At 38.8% G+C, this 26,292-nt stretch overlaps 1 protein-coding gene across 7 annotated transcripts in view; it reads left to right on the forward strand.

Annotated features, from left to right (window-relative positions):
• The first annotated feature begins 1,925 nt into the window (after nucleotides 1-1,925).
• The window catches only part of Bbx (BBX high mobility group box domain containing), a 224,176-nt gene continuing 199,809 nt past the window's right edge, over nucleotides 1,926-26,292 (forward strand). For 4 of the 7 annotated variants that reach the window (XM_048346553.1, XM_048346555.1, XM_048346554.1 and 1 more), the window contains exons 1-2: nucleotides 1,940-2,209; nucleotides 5,588-5,658. The gene's annotated coding sequence lies outside the window, so the exon portion shown is untranslated. Of the gene's footprint in view, nucleotides 2,210-5,587; nucleotides 5,659-26,292 lie in introns of all 7 variants that reach the window. The other 3 variants (XM_048346548.1, XM_048346557.1, XM_048346546.1) reach the window with 2 other exon arrangements.

A 26,292-nucleotide genomic window follows, 5' to 3' on the forward strand; every position in this document is an offset into this window, starting at 1 on the left:
TTAACCAATATACACACTTGAACACACAAATTTATATATTTATATTTATCCCCCCAAAAGTACAGTGAATTGGAAGGTTTGTCTCCAACTGCATCTTGTCCCTGAAGCTTTAGAAGAAAGGATTGTTAAGCTACTCCAATCTTTTGCTGGGCATTAAAAGTTATAGGTTTAAGTTCTTTTTTCCCACTTTCAATCTGTACAATACCAAACAGCCTATATAATTCGTCTTATGGGTAAAATAGAGAAATTAACACTTATCACTGACCTCAGAGCAGTGTAGTGTGGATAAAGAACACTTTGTTCCTTCTGTCAACTAAATGCAGAGGGTCATTACTATAACCCTTAATATTATTATTTGAAAATACTGGATTTTATATATTTTCCCTTAAACTATTTTTATTTAAAAATAAGTATATTCCTAAATATTCCGCTTTCTAAACATTATAAACTTAAGTGTTTTTTCTCCACTCTTGTACAGACATATATACAAACATATACATTTGATAACTCTGTTATTTTTACAGATGTGAGAGAAAAAACTTAAGATGGCATCAAGGAAATAAAAAAGAGGACTTGAAATATGTTCTTATTCAGATTTCCTTTAACTTTTAAAGCTATGCATCTAGGCCATAAAATTGTATTGTTTACTTCCTCTTCAAAATATTTGTGTTTAAGAATAATTCACAGACTCTTAGTAAGATAGAACCTTACAAAAACATCTGGGTCCTAGGATAATATGCCTGGCATATAGTAGATGCTGAATAAACATTTAATGAAGGCAATCTGGGAGAAGCTGCTTATTTTAATCTTAAAATAAAAACTAAAATCAACTCTGAGAATTAGTGACTAAACGCTGAAGATTGCTCAACTAGTTAAATTAAGAGCTGAGTCTAAAATTTATTCCTCTTAATTTCTAGTTTTGGTTTTTTCCCCAGCAACCTGTTGACTTGCTTATATCAGAGTGTCAAATATAATCTTCCAAAAACGCATAGAAAAAAAATCCCTACGACAATTTCCAAAGATGAACAGAGGACGAAAAATCACTAAGACAATCTCTCATGTCCACTATCTCCAAAGTCATCCCACAGGTAGTATTCACTATGATGGGAATGTGCACAGCCCCCCACCCCACATATATGTCAATACATTATAAAATATTAATCAAGCATTTGATGGACGAAAAGGCATATTTTTAAGGCAGAGGGTCAACTGCCAATCTTCCACACTTATTCCACTTTATAACAGTTTGTATGTTTACAGTACAGGTGATCTAACTCCTCTAACCAGCTAAAAGTACATTGGCTATTTTAGTAAAGTGTTTATCACTGTTTCTGTGTGTTGCATTGATTTGCTTTTGTTTTTTCTGATCTTACCTATGAGTGAGACACTAGCAACCCCAACACATTATAACCCTAATAAACTTATCTTGTACTATTTTGGCCTATGTGATAGCTGGCCCATTGACAAAAGAAATTCAGGCTGATAAAAACCTTTCTTGGCCACTTGTTATCCAGATGAGGCTGTAAAATCATAACACAATGCACGCCTCTTTCATCGGGCACCACACAGCCGCGATCAGAAAAATCCCCCTCACTTCCATATCCAGTGGAGTTGTAGTTTATTACCATAACCCTCCCAAGTCAAAAGGACACCACTTTGAAGCCTGCCAACTTGGCACAGATAGGGTTTTTCCCCGTTTCCCTTCACTCGGCTGGGCCTCGTTACCTGTCCTCTCCTACTGTCTACAGGTCCCGAACATTAGAAAATAGAAAAATGTGATGATCTTTGTGTGTCTCAGTAAAATGTGTGTATGTGTGCGTGTGTTTGGGTGTAACGGGCCTCCTGTTTGGCCGCGCGGCCTGTCCGTCAAGGAGCGGGCCAATGGCAGGCTGCCTTATATAAAATGAGTGTTTTCAGTCTCTCCGGGTTGCATGTACTGTATGTGGAGCAGCGTACAGTGGAGCGGAGGCAGAGCGGCTCCGCGAGCTTCTCTGCACTTTCCCATAGAGGAGCCCCGGCTGGCCGCGGAGGGCGAGCTGCACACACGCCCTCGCGCCCGGCGAGCCCGCGAGGTAGGCGCCCCCCGGCCCCGCGCCCTTCGCGGGCGCTCTCTCCGCACTTTCTGTTTTCCTCCTCACTTGCGAGCCGCGGGGCTGCAGCCCCAAGGACTCGGCGGCGGGAGCAGCGGCGGCGGCGGCAGCGGCAGCCGGTAGGGTGGACTTGAGGAAGGCGAGGGAACCCCGCGCACCCGGAGCCGCCGGCGGCCGGCCGCCTCTTGGGGGGCACTTTCCCCCCCTCCGCCAAAACTTTGGGTCGGGCGAGGTGGGCCGGGGGCGAGGGTGGCGGCGGCCGCGCCGGCGGGCCCGGGGGCGGCGGGGGGCGCGCAGGCAGTGCCCGGCGGGCGGGAGGCTGGGGGCCGGGCTGGGGAGTACTAGGCCAGCCGGTGCCAGGCTGCGTTTGCAACCAGCACCTCGCGGCGGGCGCACGGGGCTGCGCCGCCCGCGGGGGGCACGGAGCCGGGGCGCGGGGCTGAGCAGCCCGGAGGCGGGGGGGGGGGGTGGAGAGGAAAACACACAAACAACAAAACAACCCCCGGAGCCCTCACACCGGCGGACGGGCGAGCGGGCGGGCTCGTGGCCGCCCGGGGAGCCCCAAACTTCCATCTCGCTGAAAGTACGTGGTGAGCCCCAGCCTCGGCTCGGGCTGCCCGGGGGAGGTGGGGCCTGGGCAGCCAGGAGCAGGGGAGGAAGGTGCGGGAGCCCAGCCCTCCGTGGATTCACGGAGCGTTTTCGTGTGCGTCGGTGACCGGGAACAGCAGCCCCAGTGGCTCGTTCATCTGGAGAGTTGGGGTTGGGGTGTTCCGGGCCCCGTGGATCGGCGCCCTCTCACCCCCACCCCCCAACCCTCACCAAACGCGCGGCGAGTAGAGAAAGTGTGGTTTTAGTGCCAGGGTAGCCTGGAGGGAGGACTTGGGGGAGGGGGGGTGAAGGAGAAGGGAGAGAGAAGGGAAGAGGAGAGGGAGGGGAGGGGGGAGAGAGGGGAGGGGAAGAGAGAGAGAGGAGAGAGGGAGAGAGAGGAGGGAGGGGAAGGGGAGGAGGGAGGCTGTGTCAGGATTTTGCTTGAATGTGGGATTATGTTGTGTCAATAAGTTTAAGGTGGAGAGAGCGAGGCTGGGGGTGGGGGTGGAGGGGCGGAGGAAGGCCTTGGCTGTTTTAAAGTCTCGTTTCTGAAGGTAAGTTATGGCATTGCATGGTCGCGATGACAGAAAACTTGCAGATCTTTTATCCGAGGATGGGGTCGATGCCTCTGGAAAGAGCTCCCCAGTCCTCCGGAGCCACACTCGTGTTACACTGTTATTTGCTTGCGATCCGGGTCGCTTAGTAAATTACAGAAATCAGACTCGAGGTTTCTTTTCCTCCTCCACCTCGTCTCTCTCAGCCTCAGCAATATATGATTTTTTAAAAAAATATTTATTTTGGGGGTATTGTATGAAACTTCACGTAACTGAGACCGAACCCGAGTCTTGTAATTCACAAGAACCTCGAATCCTGGAATCTGGAACACGTTTCTGTGTGAAATACCCGCGATCATTTCTGCTAAATGAGGAAGGTAAAACGAAACGATGCAAAAAGCTAAGACACAACATGTACGACAGAGTCGGGGGGGGGGGTGAGGGAGACAGAGAGGAGAGAGGAGAGAGAGAGTGGAGAGAGAGAGAAGCTATTTTTTGCTTTCCTTTCTGTGGAAATGAAAATAAAGCGTGCATTCCCCTTCCTTCCCAGTGTGTAGGGTCTAGTCAATATTTTCGCTGTCTGAGGACAAATTAGTCCAGGTGGATCTTGTTGAAAAGTTTCTCGAGGTGGGGTGGAGGTGGTGGTGGGGACGCCGGGGGGGGGGGTAGGTGGGTGGAGGTGGTGGGGGATGGGGACGGAGCGAGCTTTGCCTCGGTTAATGGTCATTGGCCTGGGGCTTTGAAACCATTGCCTGTCCTGCTAATGACACGTCCAGTTCTCGTCTCCCCGCCACGGACTGGCTTTCTCGGGGCTGGCTGAGGGGGATCGGGGTGCTTTCCCCGCGCGGGGACGGAGGGGAGCTTCTCCGCCATCCCTCGGGGGCGACCCACTCGCGGCGTGGGTCCCCCTCCCACGCGCGTCCCTCCCTCCCCTTCTCCCCCCCCCCCCGCCCGCCGCTGCTGCCGCCACCTCTGCTCCCCAGACTTTTGTAGCCAGTCAGCGGCCAGGGGGCGCGGGGGGTCCTTGGCGTGAACGACCCCGCGCGGCCACCCAGAGCCCGGCCCCACGCCGCGTGGTCCAAGTCGGGAATGGTAGCTCAGGGCCGGGCGGCGGTGGCGGTGCCTCCCCGAGGGCGGGGGGGGGGGCGGCGGAGGCAGTGGCGGCGGGATCTTCGCCGGGGCCCCAGGGAGGAGGTGGACGTAGAAGAGGAGGAGGAGGGACGGGAGGAGGAGGTGGAGGAGGAAAGGGAGAAGGAGGAGGGGAAGGAGGAGGAAGAGGAGGAGAGGGAGGCGTTTTCAGTCCAGACCGCCACCAGTTCGAGCGGGCACAGGGACACCTCACTCGTTGCTCCTCCGTGGTGGAGAGGTGTTGAGCAGACTTTTTTCTTCTTCTTTTACTCCCGGTGTGTGGCATTTGCACTTCATCATTATTATTATTTTTTCCTTCTCCTTCTTCCCCAAAGCAAGATGGACTCTTTTGCCTTTCTCTCTTCTCCCGCTGCCTTTTGCTTCTGTCTTGTCAGCCTTTAAGATCGACATTTTGTACTAAGATGCAAACTTGATGGTGACCAGCAACAAAGCCAGGGTGGGATCCTTCGCTTCCCCCCTCCTTCCCTCCCTTCTCTCTCTCTCCCTCCGCGTTTCCTAGCTCCCCCCCCCCCCCACCCCGACCTCCACAGACCCGGTGCCCCTGCGCTCTCCACCTTGGGCTCTGGCGATCGTGTTTTCTAGTCTGTTCCCATCTCCAATGTCGGGGTTGTGATCCGAGGCGGGCTTTTTGGGGGGGTGGGGGTATGGTGGCCGTGTCTGCCCAGGTCTGCAAGGCTTGAGGACTGTGATACCTGGACCGGCTGCCTCCGCGGTAGCACCTCCCGCTGGCTCCCGGGCACGGTGATGAGGCTCTCGGACTGCCTGCCTATCGATCTCTGTGATTTGGTTTCCTGGTCTGTCTATGCTGGGGGGCGGCGATCACTTGTGCAAGTTGACGAATGATCCCAGTGTGGGTTTGCGATTGCAGAATGGATCAACTTTCTGCTTTGTACCGAAGGGGGGTGGGTAGGTTAGGAAGTGAGGGTTGTGGAAAGACCCTACCCTGGAAAGCCAGCGAAGCTGCCTGCCCTCCTGTCCTCTGTCCTTTGAATATGGGGATCTGCTTTTCCTTTTCCTGCCCTTTCCCTTTTCCTTTCCTATCCCTACAGCTCTTGCGTGGAGGAGGGTGGAGAAAGGTAAGGAGTTAGCGGGAATGCGAGGGCTGGCTTTTGGTGTCTTTTTCCTTCATAGGTACTAGAGGATGTGGGATCCTACTATTGAAAAGCCTTACAGTACTGATGATATACCTTTATTTATACTTTATAGGGCACTGTCGTTTGACAAAGGCTTTGCTGCTGTTCATCTTATTCCAGTGTACTTCCCATTTACCTTCCTGGGTAAGTATGGGAACTGCTCCTGCAGGGAAGCTGGAGGGCCATTAGTGATAATGCCCTTTATTGGTCACTTAAGAAGAGGCTCTGTTGGGGTTACAACACCCCAGAAAGCCTGTCTCATTGAGTTTCTCATAGTAGAAGTCAGTTTGTGGTTCTTAGTTTTTTAGACCTCATGTCCAGCCTATTATTAAGATCGTTTAAATGTTCACTTCTTGGTTGTCTACAAGTGCTTTTTGAAAACTGATTTTCGCATAGGCATTTGAACTGATAATGAAACTTTACACCGAATTGAAGGCATAATAAACGTATTGGTACTATAGGAAGCTTTCAGTTTGTGATGGGAATTATTAAAAAAAAAAAAAAACAGAACCTAAGGAGCCATTGTACAGAAAGCCTCTTGCCTTTTCCCATCTCTCTTGAATAACCTGTGGCTAGTAACAGTTTTAGGTTGGGAAAAGTTGGATTGGACAGTGCAGTAAATTTAGATTAAGTGTATAAACTTAATTCAAAACTGACCATAATTTCTTTCAAAGTTTACATAGTTAGAGAAAGTAAGATCATTTTAAGTCTTTATAATCTATAAAAAATGAAGAGTGACTTTGAGATTAAAATTATTTTTTTTCATATGTATTTTCCTAAATAGGAAATCCGTAAAATATATGAGGGATAGTGTCTCAGAAGTTTGTGAGATGTAGACAAAAAGTTTGTGAGATGTAGATTAAAAGTTTGTGAAATTTAGTGAAAGGAAGATTCATAGAGCATTTGAAACCACCGGGTGAGCCGAAAACCAACTGGTAAGTTTGCTCCCCTCATTCAGAGGGAACACCCCAGGTATTCTTTATTGCTGATTGGCTAAGAAAATATTTTAAAGTAGTTGATATCAGCTGTAGTAGTTTTTGATTTTACCAATTTGGAGATTATGTTTTGTGAATGAAAATGAATTAAATTTAGTTTCCATGAAAGAAAACTCAAAGGCTTTTATTTGTTTTGCTAGGTGGGATATTATATATGTTAATAAAATAGTATTAAGAAGAATTGTGCTTGAAGATCAGGCCTTTGTAGTAGTCTCCACCCAGTTACAAAATATACATTGGCAATAGTGGGGACTGTAGATAATCTAAAGTTCTGCATTCAACACTTTTATAGAATTTAAATATTACATTCTTCATAATTAGTTTTTTTTTCTTTTTTTTTTTTTTTTAGTAGTAGGCCTGGGGCTTGAACTCATGGTCTGGATGCTGGATGCTGTCCCTGAGCTTTTTGCTTAAGGATAGCACTCTACCACTTGAGACACAGCTCCACTTGAAGCTTTTTTGATAGTTAATTGGAGATAAGAGTCTCCTGGACTTTCCTGCCTGGGCTGCCTACAAAAGGTGATCTGCAGGTCTCAGTCTCCTGAGTTTATAGGAGTGGGCCACTGGCACCAGGCAAGGTAGCTATTTTATTGGAAATCTCATAGTATGTCACATACATAACAGGCCAATGAGATTGTTCTTGTAAGATGAATTTAGTGTACACCAAAGTATGTGGATTTCAGTATCATTTATTTTTTAAACTTATTTAGAAGGACAGTTTTATTTTAGTATTCCAATAATTACATTTATACAAGTGATATACATTACTTTATTAACATCAGCAAACTTTCAATATTACTTTTCCTATGGATAAATTAATGTGACCAATTCAGAAACTAGTATAAGAATGGTTATCAGAATAAAAGCAACCTGAAGAACTCTTGCATTTCATGATTTTTAAATGACTGCTTCATTAAAACAGTATTTTCTGCAAAAGTCTTGCTCTTTGAAGTCAGGAAGTGGTTTTGATAGAGTAAAACCTGAAGTGATGTTTTTATTTGTTGTTGTTTATTTGCTTTTTTTTTGGTGCCAGTACTAGGGTTAAACTCAAGGCCTTGTGCTCTTGGCACTCTACCACTTGAGCCATGCCTCCAGTTGTCTTTTTTGGTGCTGTTATTTGGAGGGAGTTTTGAGGAATTTTCTGCCTGGGTTGGTTTCAAACTATGATCCTCCAGTTCTTCGCCTCCTGAGGGGCTAGGGATTATAAGGCATGAGCCACCAGTGCCTGGCTTGGAATGGAGATATTTAAAAAGTCACTTTGTGGAGTCTAATTCCCATTTCTTGAATTGTGACTAGAAAATGTTTTTCTTTTCCATTTCTCTCTACCCAAATCTTGTTATACTAAAATAATTCTTGCTAAAAATCATAAAAACGTCACTTTGCTAATGAACTACCAGTTATTTGCATCTTAAATGTCTTTATTAGATGTGAGGCTTCGCAAAATAAGAATTTAAAGTTTTCGTTTCTCCATTATCAAGTGTTTTCAAACTTCCCATTTTATTATTCTGCATATCTATTGAGTTCTGAAACTGAAGCCTTAGTTTGCATTTCATATTTAATGCTGTTATGAAGGTAACCTATTTGCTTTGTAGTGTTATATCTTAGGCTGTACTAGAGTGGTTTTAGGGAGACTAACATCAGAGACTTAGATAGTTTTAAAAGACAGGATTTTTAGTAAAAAAAAAAAAAGTCAATTTTATCTTTGTTTGTTTGTTTTTGTTTTGGCCAGTCCTGAGGCTTGGACTCTGGGCCTGAGCACTGTCCCTGGCTTCTTTTTGCTCAAGGCTAGCACTCTGCCACTTGAGCCACAGCGCCACTTCTGGCCATTTTCTGTATATGTGGTGCTGGGGAATCGAACCCAGGGCCTCATGTATATGAGGCAGGCACTCTTGCCACTAGGCCATATCCCCAGCCCTCAATTTTATCTTTGTATACAAATTCTTTTTTTTTTTTTTTTTGGTACTGGGGATCGAACCCGGGACGTTGCACTTGCTAGGCAAGTGCTTTGCCACTGTGCTACATCCCAGCCCTTTTATATAAATTCTTAAAAGGGTCATTTTGTGAGACCTTGTCATAGTTTGTGAGATAACTTTGCTTTTAATAGAGAGACAACAGGTCTGAAAATACAAAAGCTATATTTTCAGTAAAACTAAAAAGAGTTTCTAATTATTAGTCATTACCATACATAAAGTAGGTTTTATTATATGTCATGAAGAATGTAGGTAAAAGCTAGAGCTATAGTTTATCTTACCATGCATATAGTTACCTTTTAGAAATCTTTAAGAAAAGTAAATGTTTCACAGCTCAACTCTATTAAAAAAAACTTTATGAACATAGTGTCATTACAGATGTACTTGCTTTGATCATATTGAAAGAAATCCCTAGATTATTATTAGTCTTACAGAAATGTTGAAAATATTTGCAGTTGTAATACTCAACTTAGGTGAACTAATTTCGATATATATTCTCACCATAAGAGTGAAAAATAGTAAACTACAATTTAAACTTTAGCAGGCACTTAAAAACATTTTTTTCTGAACTTCTACCTTGTGGTTTTTTCTTTTCTTTGTTTTTTTTTGGGCCAGTCCTGGGCCTCGGACTCAGGGCCTGAGCACTGTCCCTGGCTTCTTCCCGCTCAAGGCTAGCACTCTGCCACTTGAGCCACAGCGCCGCTTCTGGCCGTTTTCTGTATATGTGGTGCTGGGGAATCGAACCTAGGGCCTCGTGTATCCGAGGCAGGCACTCTTGCCACTAGGCTATATCCCCAGCCCGGTTTTTTCTTTTTTAATATGACCACCCAGGGCACTTTTAAAGTAGTTCTGAGTGACATTTCTCCTTTATTTTTAGTCAGATTTTTTATTCTCACTATTAAATGGAAACATATACAACCTTGGTAAAAACATTATAATTTCACTGCTTTGGTTCTGTCATGTGTCTTGGATAAATCAGATGCATGTGGTCCTCAGGCTATACTTTGAGAAACATCGCTCAGAAGGTAATGAGGACCAAGACTGGCCAGAGTATACTTTCACTCAACATTCATAGGTGATCGTATTATCCTTTAGAAGGCAATTATACTTCCTTAATGCCAGTACACTAAATATCGTTTTAAAACTCTAGAGATTATACTGAGAAGTGCCCCATGTATTAATGAGGATTGTTTTCACTTATTTTCTTTCAAAGAAAAGATGATAGGAATTGAAATATAAATGCCAAGTATACAAAGGTATGCCCAAGAAGGTATGCGGTTTAAAAAAATTCTGTCTACATGATGCCAGTGGCTCACACCTGTAATCCTAGTTTCTCATGAAGCTAAGATCTGAGGATCAGGGTTTGATGCCAGCCAAGGCAGGAAAGTTTGATGCTATTCTCTCTAATTAAGCACAAAATAAAAAAAAAAGAAGTGGAACTATGACTCAAGTGGTAGAGCACTTACGTTAAGTAAAAAAGCTCAAGGACTGCACCTAGGCACTGAGTTCAAGTCCCAGGACTGGCATCAATCAATCAATCAATCGTCTACCTAAAAGTATACATAGAAGACTGAGAATAAGGAAATGAAAGACTTAAAGGATTAAATACCATGCAGCATTATATACCACCCAGAAAACAAAGCAGTATTATGGGAATCAATTTTTGAGGATCTAGGTAGTTAAATTTAAAACTTATATAGTGAGAAGGTTGTAGAAATGAATTATTACAGGTGAGATGGATTCTATGAACTCCTAGAGAAATTTAAAATATTGCAAAACATTAAATAAGTAAATTAGAAGTTCAAGTGATTATGCTTTTAACCTGAATTATAGCCATAAAAGGACGTACATGATTGTGTTTTTTAAAATAACAAATAAAAGGCAGGTAGCTTATTAAAAAGAAGAAATGATACTAAAAATATTTTAAAACAGCTGTACTTCCAAAATATATTGACTTTCCAAATATATTGGACAAATATATTAACCAAATACATATAGTAAGAAATACATTTTACATCTAAAACACACACAAAAAAGAACTAGAACTAAGTGCAGTCTCTTTGATGTTTTGTATTCCTATTTAATCTTTATAAACTGAATCTTTGTAAGCTATTTTATTAAACAAAAGGTAAGGACTACTAAACTGATTTTGTTACAGAGTTTGGAAAACATCAGCCTCCAGTGCTTGCCCAAACTGGAGGTTTCTAGACCCCATCACCAAATATTCTGATTTCCTGTTCCTGGGTGGGTCTAGAAATTTTTAGCTCACACAGCAGGTGATTCTGAAGTAGGTGAGCAGTATTCTAATTAACTGTGAGAAACTCTGCTATAGGGATGATTGATTAAAAGTTGAAGAGAAGTCAAGCTCTGAGTCCTTTGCTGATATCGGTCCAGTTTCATCAATCTGTTGGCATTCAGCCGGCGTGATTGCAGTACTGATGGGGCCCTCTCTGGTCATCCTTGTTAGATATTCCCATTGCAACAAGTTCAGTGCAAAGAGTAGAGAGGCTTTGCAGTCAAAGAGCCCAGGGTTCCACTTCTGCCTCATTTGCTTACAAGTTGTTACTTCATGGCTCTCAAGCTTTCAATATTGTATGTGTAAAACTGATTTATTAGTATTTACCCTGTAATAGTATGAGAATACAGTAATATATGTAATACAGTAATACAGGATACAGTAATATATCTAATGTCTCCTATTTGTAGTCAGCATTAAACATGTATTATTTGTTTTTATGATTAGATCTCACTTTACTTTAACCCTGATGTTTGAAATTTCTTGAAACTACTTTTAGTTTTTCTTTATTTCCAAAGGATTTTTAATTTTGGCATCATAAAGCCCTGCTGCAATTTTTTTTTATTTTTTTATTTTTTATTTTTTTGGTATGTGTGTGCCAGTTCTGGTGCTTGAACGCAGGGCCTGGGTGCTGTCCCTTACTTCATTTCACTCAAGGCTAGAACTCTATCACTCCAGCCACAGTGCCACTTCCGGCTTTTTTTCTGAGTTCATTGGAGATAAGAGTCTTGTGGATTTTCCTGCCCTGGCTGGCTTTGAACCACCATCTTCAGATCGTAGCTTTTTGGACTTTTCTGTTTGGAGCTGGCTTTGCACTGTGATCCTCTGGATCTTAGCCTCATGAGTAGCTAGAATTATAGGAGTCTCTAGCACCCAGTACCTGGTGCATTTTGAACTTGACATTAGTTACTTGACAGATACTTAGGAAAGAATTAAGAATAGTTGAGAGGAAAGAAAAGAAAATCCACAGTGCTTCTTTGGTCTTAGGAAATTGCTTTCCCTACTCTTTGAATAGGCATAGCATAATTTATCTATGTCTACAAACCAGAGAAATCCTTGCCCCGTGTCACACCTGTGACATGTGTCTCGATGGAAGAAAATTTGAGAACTAATGATCTAAGACATCCTAGTATGTATCAAAGTCATGAGAGAAAATGCTCAGTGCTGTCAGCTAACTACTTAGAAAGAGAGCTAGTCCCTTGTCCTATGTTATATACTGTTTTCTTTCTTTCTGTTTTTTGGACATGCTAGGGTTGAGGATAGTAGAACCCAGGGCCTTGCACATAGGACATAAAGGTCTATCACAGAACTTATATTCCTTGCCATATGCTATGCCTATTTTTTTTGTTCTTTTAGGGAGGGAGTAACAGTTTTATAGTAAGTTTGGTGTGATAAACCGTTTCTTTGTCTATCAAGAAGGCCTATTAGAATGCAAGTAAGGATCATAAAATGAAAATCTGTACTATATTTTATACATATATAAAATGATAAACTGTAGTACTTAACCATTCTAATTATAATCGATTAATATTTGCTGTGTCAAGTCGCGAAAGTTCCAAAACATTTATGTGTAGTGCTTAACAAATTACATCGCAAAAATTTGGCACATTAGTAAATGAAGAAAAGACTGAAGGAAGGTGAATGGGAAACACATTATCCAAATCCTTGACATCTCAATGCAAAAAAAACAAATGATGGGGAAAATGCAAAGTATGGTCAGATAAAAAGAAAGTGAAAACTACCACAGCTGTCTGTTTCACATTAGTACAGTGTATTCACAGTACTGTTTCACATTGGTACACACTATCTCTAACAAATGATTTTTTCTTTTGGTGTTTGTCCTAGGTGCTGAACTCAAAGCCTGGGTACTCTCCTTTAACCTTTTTGTCAAGGCTAGTGCTCTACTAATGTTTTACTCCCAGCATTTTTTTTTTTGGGGGGGGTGAATAATAGGAAATAAGAGTCTCATAGACTTTCCTGCCCAGGCTCACTTTACTTTGATCTGTGATCCTCAGATCTCAGCCTTGTGAGTAGCTAGAATTACAGGCATAGCCACTGGTGTCCGATTTTTAAAACTTGTGACAGTTTGCCATCAAAACTTTTTTGGTATCAAGACCTAATCCTGACTGTCACAGAGCTGTTTTAGATAATTTTTAAGGGCACTCAGAATAGTCACATATTTTACTCTAGAACTTGTAATATTTATTGTTTATTGTGAAGTGTCATCCTAGATTTAGCTAGGAGCAGTACATCATATGTACTATTGAAAACTGTCCCTCCCTCCTTTTCTCCCTCCCTCCCTCCTTCCTTTCCTCCCTGTGTGTGTGTGTATGTGTGTATGTGTGTATGTGTGCTGAATTCAGGGTCTGCATGCTGTCTTTCAGGTTTTTCCTCCACTCAAGGTAGGTGTTCTACTGCATCTCCACTTCCAACTTTTTGCTGCTTAATTGGAATAAGAATAATACATTTGTTTTTATGGTTTGTTATTATGGGAAGAATAGCCAGTATTCACTTCATATAGGCTGAAACTGTTATACTAAAGAATTCTTCGTTGATACCTCTTTCATTACTTATGGACATGACATTATCCTTTGGTGTAAGAAATTCACACAGATTGAGTAATTCAGAGGGAGTTTTTATTAGCAACGTTGATTCTTTTAGTTCTAAAAAATGGTGCTGAGTTGTTTCTTAGTTTTTGATTTTTTTTGTTTTTGTTTTTTCTTTTTGAGACAGGCTCTTGCTATGGATTGCAGGCTGGCCTCAAACTCAGGATCCTTTTGCTCTCAGCCTAATCAGCACTGGGATTATTGTACTGCTACCTCCAAACCCATTGCTTTTCAGCTTTTAGTGGACCTCTCAAAACTTCCCAAATACAGAGTACAAAAGGAATGTAAAGCTAGAACAAAATGAGTCTCTACACTCTGCCATTAAACTTTGATTATCTTTGAGTTTTGGAAAGTTTCACTTTCTTTCTTTCCTCCCTCTTTTTCTTGTTTCCCTTCCTTTACTTTTCCTTTCTTCTCCTTTTCCCGATCTCCCTCTCTCACCTCTCTTTCATCTTTATCTTTCTTCTTCTAAGCTTCATATTCAGCACTGTGATACTACCTATAAATATTTTAGAAGGGGAATATGGAATTTAAATTTCTTTTTGGCTTTTGATTTTTTTCAAAGATCCATAGTATTACCTATATAACAAAATTGTGGATAAACTTTCTTTTATGTAAGCATTAGTTAGGAAGGGATTATAAGGAACCTTTAACAGAGCTATGTGAAATAAAGACACCTGTTGTTGTCCTGAAATAAATTGAACCAAACTCCTTATCCAATCATTTTTGTTTTTTTCTAAAGTGATAGAATGACAGCATAATTTGATTTATAGTTCAAGGAAAGTTGAATGTGTGTGTGTGTGTGTGTGTGTGTGTGTGTGTGTGTGTGTGTTTTAGTACAGTTTCCCAGGTAATATTACACATTAGAAGGAATGGAGAGAGATAATTTGGACTTTAGAGCCAGATTTCTTTACTATGAAAGGTTTTAGTTTTGTTACTTTATTTTTCACAACTTCCAAATGAGAAATACCCCTATTTTAATGATGAGAATTTGTTTGAGGTCTCATAGTAAGTGATCTTGCTAGGCTTAGACTGTCTGTCTGCAATGCCACAGTCTCCTGAGTCTTGTCTATATTTACCTGCCATTAGGGCTACATTCCAAGAAGCTAGAAATGAAAGGTTTGGGGCAACTTTTAGCCAAGATTTTCCCCATTTTCCTTTCTCCCCAAAGAGAAATTTTTATTTTGAAATGATAAGGTTGGAACTCTTTTTAAGTCACTATTAAGGGAATTAGGTGAGAAAGTTTCTGACCCAAGGCTTATAACTTTTCACCTGTGAGATCATTGTCAAAGGCTAAGCTAGCCTAGAACTTCTTTACAAATAAACATTTAGCCAGCTTTCATTCTTGTTTGTTATGCCTACCACAGAAATGTCTGTAGCTGTTACTGTTTTCAATATTGATTATTTCTTTGGTACAACAGTAGGAATCATCCGCTCTTTTATGAGGTGTGAGTTTCTTAGCTGACTATGAGGTTTGTTTGTGCTCTGGTAATTTTTGGTACTTAATTAGTGAATATATTGCACTAGAGAGATCTATTAATACAGCATATATAGTGTTATAAAATACTTTTGACATTTACTTTGAAACAAAATTCAATATTAGTAGAAAAATTAATGAGTAGATTTTACTTAATGAGTTAGAGATGGGGTCAGCAAAAAGTTCTAACTCTTCAGTTTTTGTTAAGTGGTTTAACGGCATATACTTGGGATTTATTTTACTCAATACATTTGTTTTATGATAAATGGAGTACATTTTTATAACATTTGTATTTAGAAAATACTAAGTAACATGTTGCATTTTGGTACTAAGAGCTTTATTAATCTGAAATTAAATTTTTTTTTAGGGAGGAGGGTGAGGGCAGTTGTAGTGATTGAACTCAGGACTTTGCCTCTGTAGACTTGCCCCTGTGATTGGCACTCTACTCTTGATCCATTCTTTTAGCCTTGCTTTTGCTGGTTATTTTAAAGAAACAGTCTAGTATACTTTTCTGTCTAGGATAACCTCCAAACAGATTTTCAGTTTCCTGAGTATGATTACAGGAGTGTATCACTGGTACCTAGCTAAGTTCTTTTTAATCTTTATAAATCCATCAGTTAGAGTCTAATTCAGATAAAAAGGGTTGATTTTTTTTTTTTTTGTCTACCTTTCTCTGTACTTAAAGTGGCTTTTCTTTTTCCTTGATGGTAAAACATACGTAGAATGTTTATTTGAGCCAAGTAGTATTTGGATGACTATGTAATTATAATAGTGCACTCTTTTGGTATTGTTTGAGCCAAATAATAATTTTCCAAAGATACTGGCTTTCTATTTATTGTGTTTCATCCCCTAAATCCCTAACTGTAAACTGCTTTCATCTTGTTCTCATTCATGTAGGCTAACTTGAATGCTTGAATTTTGTTACATTTGATAGATTTCTTTCTCTTCCTTCTTTAGAACCATGTTTGAACACTTTCCAAATTAAGAATTTTGGTCTAGTGCAGGTGAGACTCTGGTCTCAAAAGCCATTATCAGTTTAATTCATCATTTATGGATCAAGTGCCTACAGCATGCTGCTGCCTGACCTTTAGGGGTATAACAATGATTATGGAACAATCCTTGTTCTCATAGCAAATATATTCTGTTGGCTAGAAAAACTCATAGTATCTCATGCAAGCCAATGTCTACTAATTGTTCTAATAGATATGATGTAAAATATTGCTGTGTCCTGTCCAGTTCTAGACAACATAGTGTTTGGACATATTACGGGCTGAAAGTTTCTAATGGCATTGTGTCCTAATTGCTATTATGATTGTAAAACTAATTTGGCTGAGAAACTTTAAAAAAATCTGACCAAAGACTTTAACTTCACTTCTATTTAAGAATTAGTGCATCCTTCTGGTATATTTATTATAGGCCACTGGTTTTATTTTTATTTATTTATTTATTTTTTTGGCCAGTCCTGGGCCTTGGACTCAGGGCCTGAGCACTGTCCCTGGCTTCTTCCAGCTCAAGGCTAGCACTCTGCCACTTGAGCCACAGCGCCGCTTCTGGCCGTTTTCTGTATATGTGGTGCTGGGGAATCGAACCTAGGGCCTTGTGTATCCGAGGCAGGCACTCTTGCCACTAGGCTATATCCCCAGCCCCATTATTTTTAACTGTTTGTTTGACCAGGGCTGGTTGTATAGCCCAGGCTGGCCTGGAACCTGCTGTGTAGTTCAGGCACCCCTCAAACTGATGATTCTTTTGCATTAGCTGTCTACTTCACACAGAGTGCTGGGATTACAGGTGTGTGTCACCTTGCCCAGTTGGATACTGAATTTTAATAATACTTTCAAGTTACATTAAAGTTATATTTTTGTCAAGTGTTTTGGATTTTTTTGTTTGTTGTTAATGTCAGTTGTAATAACAGCGTGATTGAACAGAAGGGAGATACTGAATTATAACATCTCTATTCCACATATACTAAATAATATTAAAAGCATACTTATTAATTTTGAACATATGCCAATATAAATACTATTGTAATGAGTACTTTTCTTTTAGTTGAATTGTAGTAATTAAGAGTAAATTAGTAAGGCTTCTAGTATACATGTTAATGGGATTCTGAAGAGGTGAAAATGTATTTTCTGTTCATGTGAGATCATAGGTAAGTTTTGCTTATTTTGTCCATCAAGTAGTTTTCAGGTTTTCCAGGATGTTTCCAGCCTGCACATCAGAGTTGCAGTTGGGCTTCATTTACCGAGCTGTGGTCTGAAGGGTACCCATGAATTTGGTGATACTTTTCATTTATGCCTAGGGTACTGGGTTTAGTTTTTTATGCATGACTTTTGTGATTTTTATACCTCAGAATTTATGTATTTTCTCTCAGTTGTATTGTGGCCTCTTTTTGGAGAGTCACTTTTAGATATCAGAGCCCAGTTTAGATTAAAACTTTGTTTCAAAAATATTTTGCTGAGTGTTCTTTATAGTGCTGACTCTGGGTGCTTTAATACCAAACACATACATTCATAAGTGAAATCATAAAGAAGAAGCTGATCTGAGAAAATATTTCTTGGTTAAGTCACAACATAGATAATGACCCCAGTGTTTACGTTAAAGTAGCAAAGCGGAATAGAATCCCAGATTAAAAATTTGTGCACCTTCTTTTTTCTATTCTCTATCTTGGGGCTGTTGGCACCAAGGGAGTAAAGTCCTTTGGATCTTAGTATTTACCAGTTCTCATGGAAACAATGAACTTACTTACAGGTGTTATATATGTTTGTGCATTCTCATCTCATCTGGTTCTATAGAAGCTGAAGACTAGGAGAATGTGTTCAGCTCTGTTATAAAACTGGGTTTTGTTTTTATGTTAATAATTTTCTACATGTAATCTCTGCATAAATAATATACAAATTCTCTGTACTTTGAAAGGTCTTGAGCAAAGTGATCACAAGTAAGCAAAGATGTTCACATGTATAAAAGGACTGGTCTGCAGTGATAAATTGGCTATGTAAAGAACTGTGATCATGAATCTGTTGTTTTTCCTTTATTTTCAATATCATCTTGTAGTGCCATTCCCCATACATATTTCAGATGTAGGCCTAAGCTAAATCTTAAGGAGTAGAATGATCTGTACTTTCTTCATTAAGCAGATATCTAAAATGTTTTGACTGGGTTTTTCCAAATGGAACTTTATATTTTTATTAACAATATAATTTTAGGATGCTTCATATTTGTTTGCAATTGATTTTCAATTAGCTGTGGCTATGAGTTTTACAGATTGAAATTTTATTATTCCCAGGTCTCAAAATTAAGTAATCATTGCTCTTAAAGTACCAATAGGGGAGCTGCATAAATGAACATACTATTATTGTATGAAGAGGAATAATTTTTTGTAGAACAAATCATTTCCATTTGTCATATCTGTTTCTAAGTAATTCTGTATTATATACGTTGGGTTATCTTTAATTTAGGCAACGGAGTATGGATAGATTATATGTAAAGCTAGGTTAGTATTTCTTACAGAATAAAAAGACAGTGGTTCTGTTTCTCACACAGTAATGACATTCATTTGCCAAATATGAAATAGGAAGCAAAAGTGTGTAATACAGCATATAGGACTGGTGATATGAGATAATTAGGAGGGGAAATTAGAATGGAATTTTCCACTTTGGTTATATATGTGAATGTCTATGCATCCTCACAGAATTCTGACTTCATTCTATCAGAGAAAAAAAAAAATGGACCAGGGCTAACCCCAGCTGCACCAAATATTTTACCTTAAGTGTGTGATCAGCCATAGTTGAAACACTGTTTCCTTTAGAACAAAATTTTGAACATGTATCCCTAATGTGTGTATATTTAATTAGAAATTGCTTGTAGCAAGTTATTAGTACATTATTTGTATAACAAAATTTAAGTAGATTAGAACATTAGAAAAGTAAGATAAATTGTATAGAAGGAAAGAATTATTAACCTTTTTCTCTCACTCCAAGTGGACTGCCTTATTTTGTTCCTATTTGGGTTTGAAAACCCTACTTTGGAGACTGCTGGTCAAAACCAGATCCCACAGTATGTTTAGTTGAGCTTTTTTTTTTTTTTTTTTTTTTTTTCTCAATGCTAGCACTCCACCAGTTGAGCCACAGCTCCACTTCTGGCTTTTTCTCTTAGCTAATTGGAGATAAGAGTCTTGCCAGCTTTCTTGCTGACTCTGGCTTCAAATGTCAATCCTCAGGTCTCAGCCTTCTGAGTAGCTAGAATTACAAGCATGAGCCACTGGCCGGCCACCTGAGTTTCTACCCCATTCTAGACAGTAGAGAAATAGTGGTGGATGAAGCAAAGTTTCAGATCTCATGGAACTTGCCTACACTTAGTGTGACAATTTTAACTTGTCTTACTTCACTGACTATTCTCAGAGTTGAGGAGAGTAAACATTTTCTCTTAAGAAGAAATTGTGGCATTTGCTCTCTTCTTTAGAATCCAGCCACACTAAAGTATCCTCCTTTGTCTCTACTATTCTTGTTGACAAGTACATGTTTATTTAGAGCAATTTCATATCTACACAAGTAATGAATTAGTATATTCTAGGAGGCAGGGGTAGGAAGATCATATGCAAGAAGTATGAGGACTCTTCTGGAAAATAACTAAAGCACAATGAGCTGGAGGCATGGCTAGAATGGCGGAATGCTTTTGGAGTAAATGTGAAATTGAGCTCAAATCCTTAATACTACCAAAAAATAAATTGCTACATTCTAACTTGGTTCTATGATGCCTTACAGTAAACATAGGAAAGTTCCCTTTTGTCCTTACAAAGATAGTCTAGTTTCCTCAATCCTTTAAATGAAAATTTAAATTTTATTGAGAGCACTACTGCAACTTTGGCATGGTCTCCAAATAAAGCCGTAAATAGGTAAAAGTATTTTGATCTTATTTATCATTAAATGATCAGACCATTATTGCTAGGCTGTCACTCTTAATACTGTAGAGTAGTAATAATACTTTACATTTGTTATTACAGCTTATTTATATTGTGATTTAATGTATGTTACCTTGTTTTCTCATACCTTGTTCATAACTGCTATGAGGTAGGAGACACTAGGATATCATTGTACCCACTTTCCAGGTGAACATACATGCTCATAGATAGGTGGTTTGACCCACATTACTGAGTTTGTACTTTCTGATGAGACTAGAAATAAGTATTCTGACCAATTTCTCTAAAAAGCTGCCCCCTGTGCAGTATCTGGCTTATCTTTTCTGAGCTAAGGTTTTTTTTCTCCTTATTTTCAACCTTTTTGGTTATTGTAAATACCTAGAGTAGCAGTGGTTTGGAAAATAAGATTTTTTTATGTCTGTGGGCTACAAAATATAGGCCTTAAATTTTGGATGTACTTAAATCTACTTGAGCATTTAAATAACTGCATTAAAACAATGTGAAAAACTGATCCATTTGACTTATTTTTTTCTGGCCCCAGAATTTGAACTCAAGGCTACCAGCCTCATAATTATAGGAGCTGTGAACTTTTGTATTCTTCTGTTTGGATTTTTATTTAAAATTGAATTGGAAAAAAAAAGCCGGGAGAATAATTAGGTATAACACCTCTACCTTAAACAGTAAGTGATGAAGCCAGTTGTCCTATTCTCAACCCTGTGATGTAAGGGTCATGGTAGAGATGTCTTTCATCTTAGATTACTCTTTTAGGTTGTCTCTTGTGTTTCCTTCATGGCATTTATACCACTCCATAGTGCCTGGACCTATCTGGATTCCCACTGAATTTTTAAAATCATGGCTTATTCCAGCCCAGTATAAAATAGGCTTTTCTCCATTTGTGTACCTGCCTAGTAGGGTAGATTACCATATACTAATTGCTCATCAGGAACTTTCAAGCATAAACTTTTAAGTTTACTTTTAAAAAGTTAAAAAGTTAGTATTGTATAGAAACAACATATCTTTGATTTAAACAAAATATGCCACAGTGTGAAACTGAAGATAGTTCTGGGTTCAGATTAAATCTAAAGAGAATAGATAAAATTTTAGCTCTAAGAGGAATATGACAGATGATTTCAAGTAATGCACTCCATTTTAAATTTAAAGAAAGGAAGGCCCAGATTAAGGAACTCTGACCCAGCCAGAATGACGGAGTAACATCGGAGATATAATACTTGACTTGGTGTTTCTCTGATAGAAATCTGCTAAGCTCTAAAATGATGAAGAAACCATTTTTAGCCAGTTGATTATAGCATCTTCACAGCAGGATTATGTGGCTTTTTGTAATTATTGATTACAAATGGTTAAAAAGGTTTACAAAGAACACAAAAACTTAAAAAGAAATAAAATGCTGTGTATATGTTAGAATGAAGCTCTAGGTAATACAGCACATCATTACTTTGTTTCTTGTCACAGGGCTTGAATTCAAGGCTACCCACTCTACTACATTGAGACACAGTGCCACTTCTGTTTTCTGGTGGTTATTTGGAAATAAGAGTCTCACAGACTTTCTTGTCCAGGCTGGCATAGAACCATGGTCCTCAGATCTCAGACTCCCAAGTAGCTAGGATTACAGTTGTGAACCCTCAGCACCCGTCTACATTATTACTTTTGAAATAATTTTATTATTTTACTCTTAACTTTAATTTACTTTTTGGTATGATGAGAGTTTGGTAGCTAACAGATAATAAACTGAGGCATAGCTGTTGTACCTCCTGTGTCTTGTGAAAACAGAGCAAGAATTTGCAAAAACAATAACACATTATTAAGTGGCAGGACAGGTTATCAAGTGTCCTGAGTTTATTACAGGTTGATCTTAAGAAAACCATCCTCACAGCAGCTCATCCTAATCTTAAGCAAAAGAGCTTTTAAAAAGTTATTCTAGAGCTGTTAGATTTGTTCTATCCATGAAAGTATTAACCGCTTAAAGCTGATCAGGAGAAAAGAAGTTTGTAAAACCCTAACAGATTCAGTTGTGAAAGAGAGATTTAAGTGGTTTGTGTTCTTTGATTCCTTGTGGTGGCCTTATTAAGAAACTTCTGTGGTGAAATATAGTGACCGCACACCTTGTCACTATGACTAAATCAACTCAAATGCATATGGACTAAACATTCAGTTAAGACCCTCTGATAGTTTTTTTGAAATGGGCATTTTTAAAGTATCATTTGGCAGAAAATAATGTCTGTTCTACAGTTCTGAGAGGAAGTCTGGTTTGTCTTATCAGAGTTCAGCTCTTGGGAGTTTGTTCAGGGTATGGCCCTGATTCACCCCTGAACTCTCAGAGTAACAACCAGGTAGTTCTGCCACCCTTTTCTACTCCTTTGCATAAATTACAAAGGTGACCTTTTTATAAGACTAATACTCTATTTCCAAATGTTCGAAAATTATCAATATAGGTTGAGTTTTCATAGAGGAGGACACTTTACTTCCTTCAGGCAGGAAATTGTCATAATATGCAAAAAGGATCTCTTTGATGTGAGTGGCGCCCCCTAGGGTTGTACATTTTGTATGGATATATGCAGAGGTCCTTCAAGCTGTTATAATCCTGGGAGATCACATCAAATATTAAAACATCATCTAGAAATCTGTAAATATAGTTCTTGGATGCAAAGTGCTAATTATTATTGAAAAATATTAACATTGCTTTAAAAATCTTTAAAATAATTAAAAATTATGGTTTTAATTAAAATTACAGCGAGATTAAATAAAAGAAGGGATAGTAGAGACATTGTTTCTACAGTGCCACATTGGAAAAAGTCTTTGCATTCTATTACACACCTCTTGGCCCAGCCAATTTTATATATTTTCAAAGTCTGTCTTTTAGGGATTGGTTAAAGAAGAAATTTTTCTGACCTTTATAAAGGGTATTGGAAACCGCGTATATTGGTATTAGAAGTAGGAAATTGAAAGGGAATACCAAAATTGAGAGACACAGGGTAAAAAACGACGAACAACTACAAAAGCAATACTTGCAAAACTGTTTGGTGTAAGTGAACTGAACACCTCAGCGGGGGGGGGGAAAGGGAAAGGGGGAGGAGGGAAGGGGGTATGAGGGACAAGGTAACAAACAGTATAAGAAATGTATCCAATGCCTAACTTATGAAACTGTAACCTCTCTGTACATCAGTTTGATAATAAAAATTTGAAAAAAAACAAAAAAAGAAAAATAAATAAAGTATACAAAGATAAAAAAAGGAGCTTTCCTTTATTAAATGGGTGCTATATAAGTTAAAATGAATTTCAGCATTTACCTGTTTTATCCGTCATTAAAAGTGAATTGTCACATTATGTAAGTTCAGCTTGATGGGATTTTTTTTTTTTTTTTTTGCCAGTCCTGGGGCTTGACCTCAAGGCCTGAGCACTGTCCTTGGCTTCTTTTTGCTCAAGGCTAGCACTCTACCACTTGAACCACAGCACCACTTCCAGCTTTTTCTATATATGTGGTGCTGAGGAATCGAACTTCATGTATACAAGGCGAGCACTTTACCACTAGGCCATATTCCTAGCACCTTGATGGGATTTTTAACATACTCAAAATTGTCAACTTGTGGTGAAGAAAAGTATGCTGTGTGAGAATCTGAGTTAAGACATTGAAAGGATAAATGAACCTTCTATGAATCTTAAGTGGCAGCTAAATGGAGATAAAAGCTTTTAATTTTTATGAGAGAATGGTGATAGGAGATCATACCTTATAAACATAAGGTATAAACATAAGGTATAAACATAAGTTGGGAGCACAAGGTTTCCGAATGTTGCCTGTCTGGCTCTAAGGTGGTTGTTTGGGTGACGGAAGGCTGTGCCATCTTAATTCCCTGCATATCTGGAAAGGTAGTAATATAGCCTTTTTCTTTTTGCTAGCCCCTGGATCATTTTACTAACAAGGACAATCATTACCTTTCTTACTCTTTAAGGAATGGGAGTTGGTGGGATATTCTGCAGGAAATCCATTATCATTTCTGTGCCTTGGGTAGTCTGTGTTCTCCCCTGGTCCAGTTTGTAGTCCAGTAGGTAATGATGATGTATGTGTTAAGTGGTTAAAAACCACAGTTTTTCTGGAGCTTTTGTGGAAACTCAGTGACATGGTTGTAAAGCCTAGGGCTCTAAACAGTTTATAGTGATACTGTCTTAACAATCTTGTCTCACAATTAGGTAGAAAGGGCAGCAAAACTATCTAAAAAAATGCTAATTGTTTCTAGTAAGGATGTAATTGTTTCTAGTAAGGATATAACATTATTCAGAGTAATCTTCAGCCCTTTACTTTTCTTTAGGTTCACTAGCTAAAGATTAGTTTTCCTGCACAGTAATGTCTATACTGTCCTGAACTATCTCACCAGTTTTCTAACTTACAGCAGACTGATTGGTAATATTTACTTGAGTTAGTACACAGTACATTCTTCTATGCCTTCTGAAGACCAGTTCTGAAACTTGGGAGCCACTGAGCATCTATTTATTGATTCCTCAACTCTTTACACTTCACCAAAATACTACTTCTTCCTTGTTTGTATCTGCCTATAAAGAATTTGTAGCCTTATTTTATTGGCATTACAATTTTAGGGAATTTTGGTGTTGATAACTTTAGGAGCATGATTTTTAAGGCCTGTTATAAATACTACTTTATTTTTTCTGACTTGTGAGTAATGAATATTGTAGATAAATTTTGTAATGTTTGATATAGTTTGAAAGTTTAATCATTGCTTATATTTTGTCTAAATATGTTACTGAATTAACAAATGGGTTAGTTTATGCTCTAGTGAAATAATACTAGAAAAATATTTTCCCAGTAAATAAGAAATATTCTACAAACAAATCCTAATCATTTTCAAATATTTTGTTCATTGAAGATTTATAACTTAGCTACAGTCAGGATGATGGCTATAGTATTCTGCAAAACAATAAAGAAAAGTAGGAAAGGATATGATTCAAAAACAGTATAGTAAATTAATTTATCATTTTTGTAAGATGATCGGGCCTTATGTGAGTTGACAGCATATATTCACTGAGCATTTACAATGAGTGAATACAAAGTAGAGTTTTCCTAAGTACATAAATTTAAGATCTGCTATGATCTTCCCAGATATCCATGAAACTCATCCTTATTGATTTTCATTTGTATTTGTTTTATCTTTCAATAAATAAATAAAATATGGCATTCAATATGTATTTTCTATCTATTTGTATACCAGGGACTCTTCTGTGTACTTTTAAATATTTCATTATAGCAAATAAAAACTAAAAGACATAGTTTATCCAACCTCCTCACTTCTCCCTTCTCTTCTGTGATTTTTCTTTTCTTTGTTTTTATAAATTTTGATCCCAAGGCTCTGAAAGAATGAGAAAGCTACCTGGAATCAAATAGGAGGGACCAGCATCCAAGTCCAAAGTCATACCTTTTCCACTGTCTTCATTATTTAGGGAAACAAATTTCTGGAGCCTTTAATTTATGATTTCGTGAGCAGTTCCCTATTTTCTCATTTCCCCAACTTCTTTCTCAAGTTGAAAAATAGTTCTGGGCCCAGCTACAATCTCAGAACATTGATGAAGTTGGTCTATTCAATATCTACCAGGGAGGCAATGTGGTTTAGAAGTATAATTATGTCAGGTGCTGGTGGCTCACATCTACTCCGGAGGCTGAGATCTGAGTATTGTCATTCAAAGCCAGCCTTGGCAGGAAACTATTGAGAAAAAGCCAGAAGCAGTGCTGTGGCTCATGGTAGAGCTGTATGTAGCGGGGAGCACAAAGAGGCTCATGGACAGCGCTCAAGCTCTGAGTTTAATAAGCTCCAGCACACCAGCAAAAAAGAAAGGAAAAAAAAAAAGAAGTTTAATTATATGTCAGATAACTTATTTTTGAATGACATCTGTGCTACTTGTTATGTGTATTTGGATGAGGCACTTTCCTCTTCATATTTGCTTTCCTTGTCCATGAACAAGGAAAGTAGCCGTTCTTTTTTGGAATGATTGTAAACAGTACAAAATACAACCTATACAAATACTCAAATGATTTGTCTGTAGGCAACTAGCAATTATACATTAACACTTATTTTTAAGGACACAGTTGTTAAATGTACTTAGTATACCTTTATTTATATTTACATTGATTTATTAGCAAGCATAATAATCCTAGTTTTTAAAATTTATGATAGCAGTCAAGTGAATTAGTAAGTAGACCTTTTGGACTGAGAAGAATGTCATAAGCAAGTGTGCTATTTTAATTCTGCCCATCTTTTTGTTGTTTTTTTTTTAAGTGCTACATGTGAGCAAGGCTATGTTTAAATTTTGAATAATTTACAAGGAGCTAAAGCAAAGGGAAGAGGTTAGTGTTGAGCTAATAGTTTCAAAAATTCTTAAGGGAAACGAATACTCTTTTCCCCTACGCTCATAATCTGTTAATTCAAGCATATATCTATTGATCATCTGTTGGTTTCCAGGCATGTTGACTATTTTAGAGTAGAAGAAGATAGGTAA

The sequence above is a fragment of the Perognathus longimembris genome, chromosome 5, assembly GCF_023159225.1.
Source record: "Perognathus longimembris pacificus isolate PPM17 chromosome 5, ASM2315922v1, whole genome shotgun sequence".
NCBI lineage: Eukaryota > Metazoa > Chordata > Mammalia > Rodentia > Heteromyidae > Perognathus > Perognathus longimembris.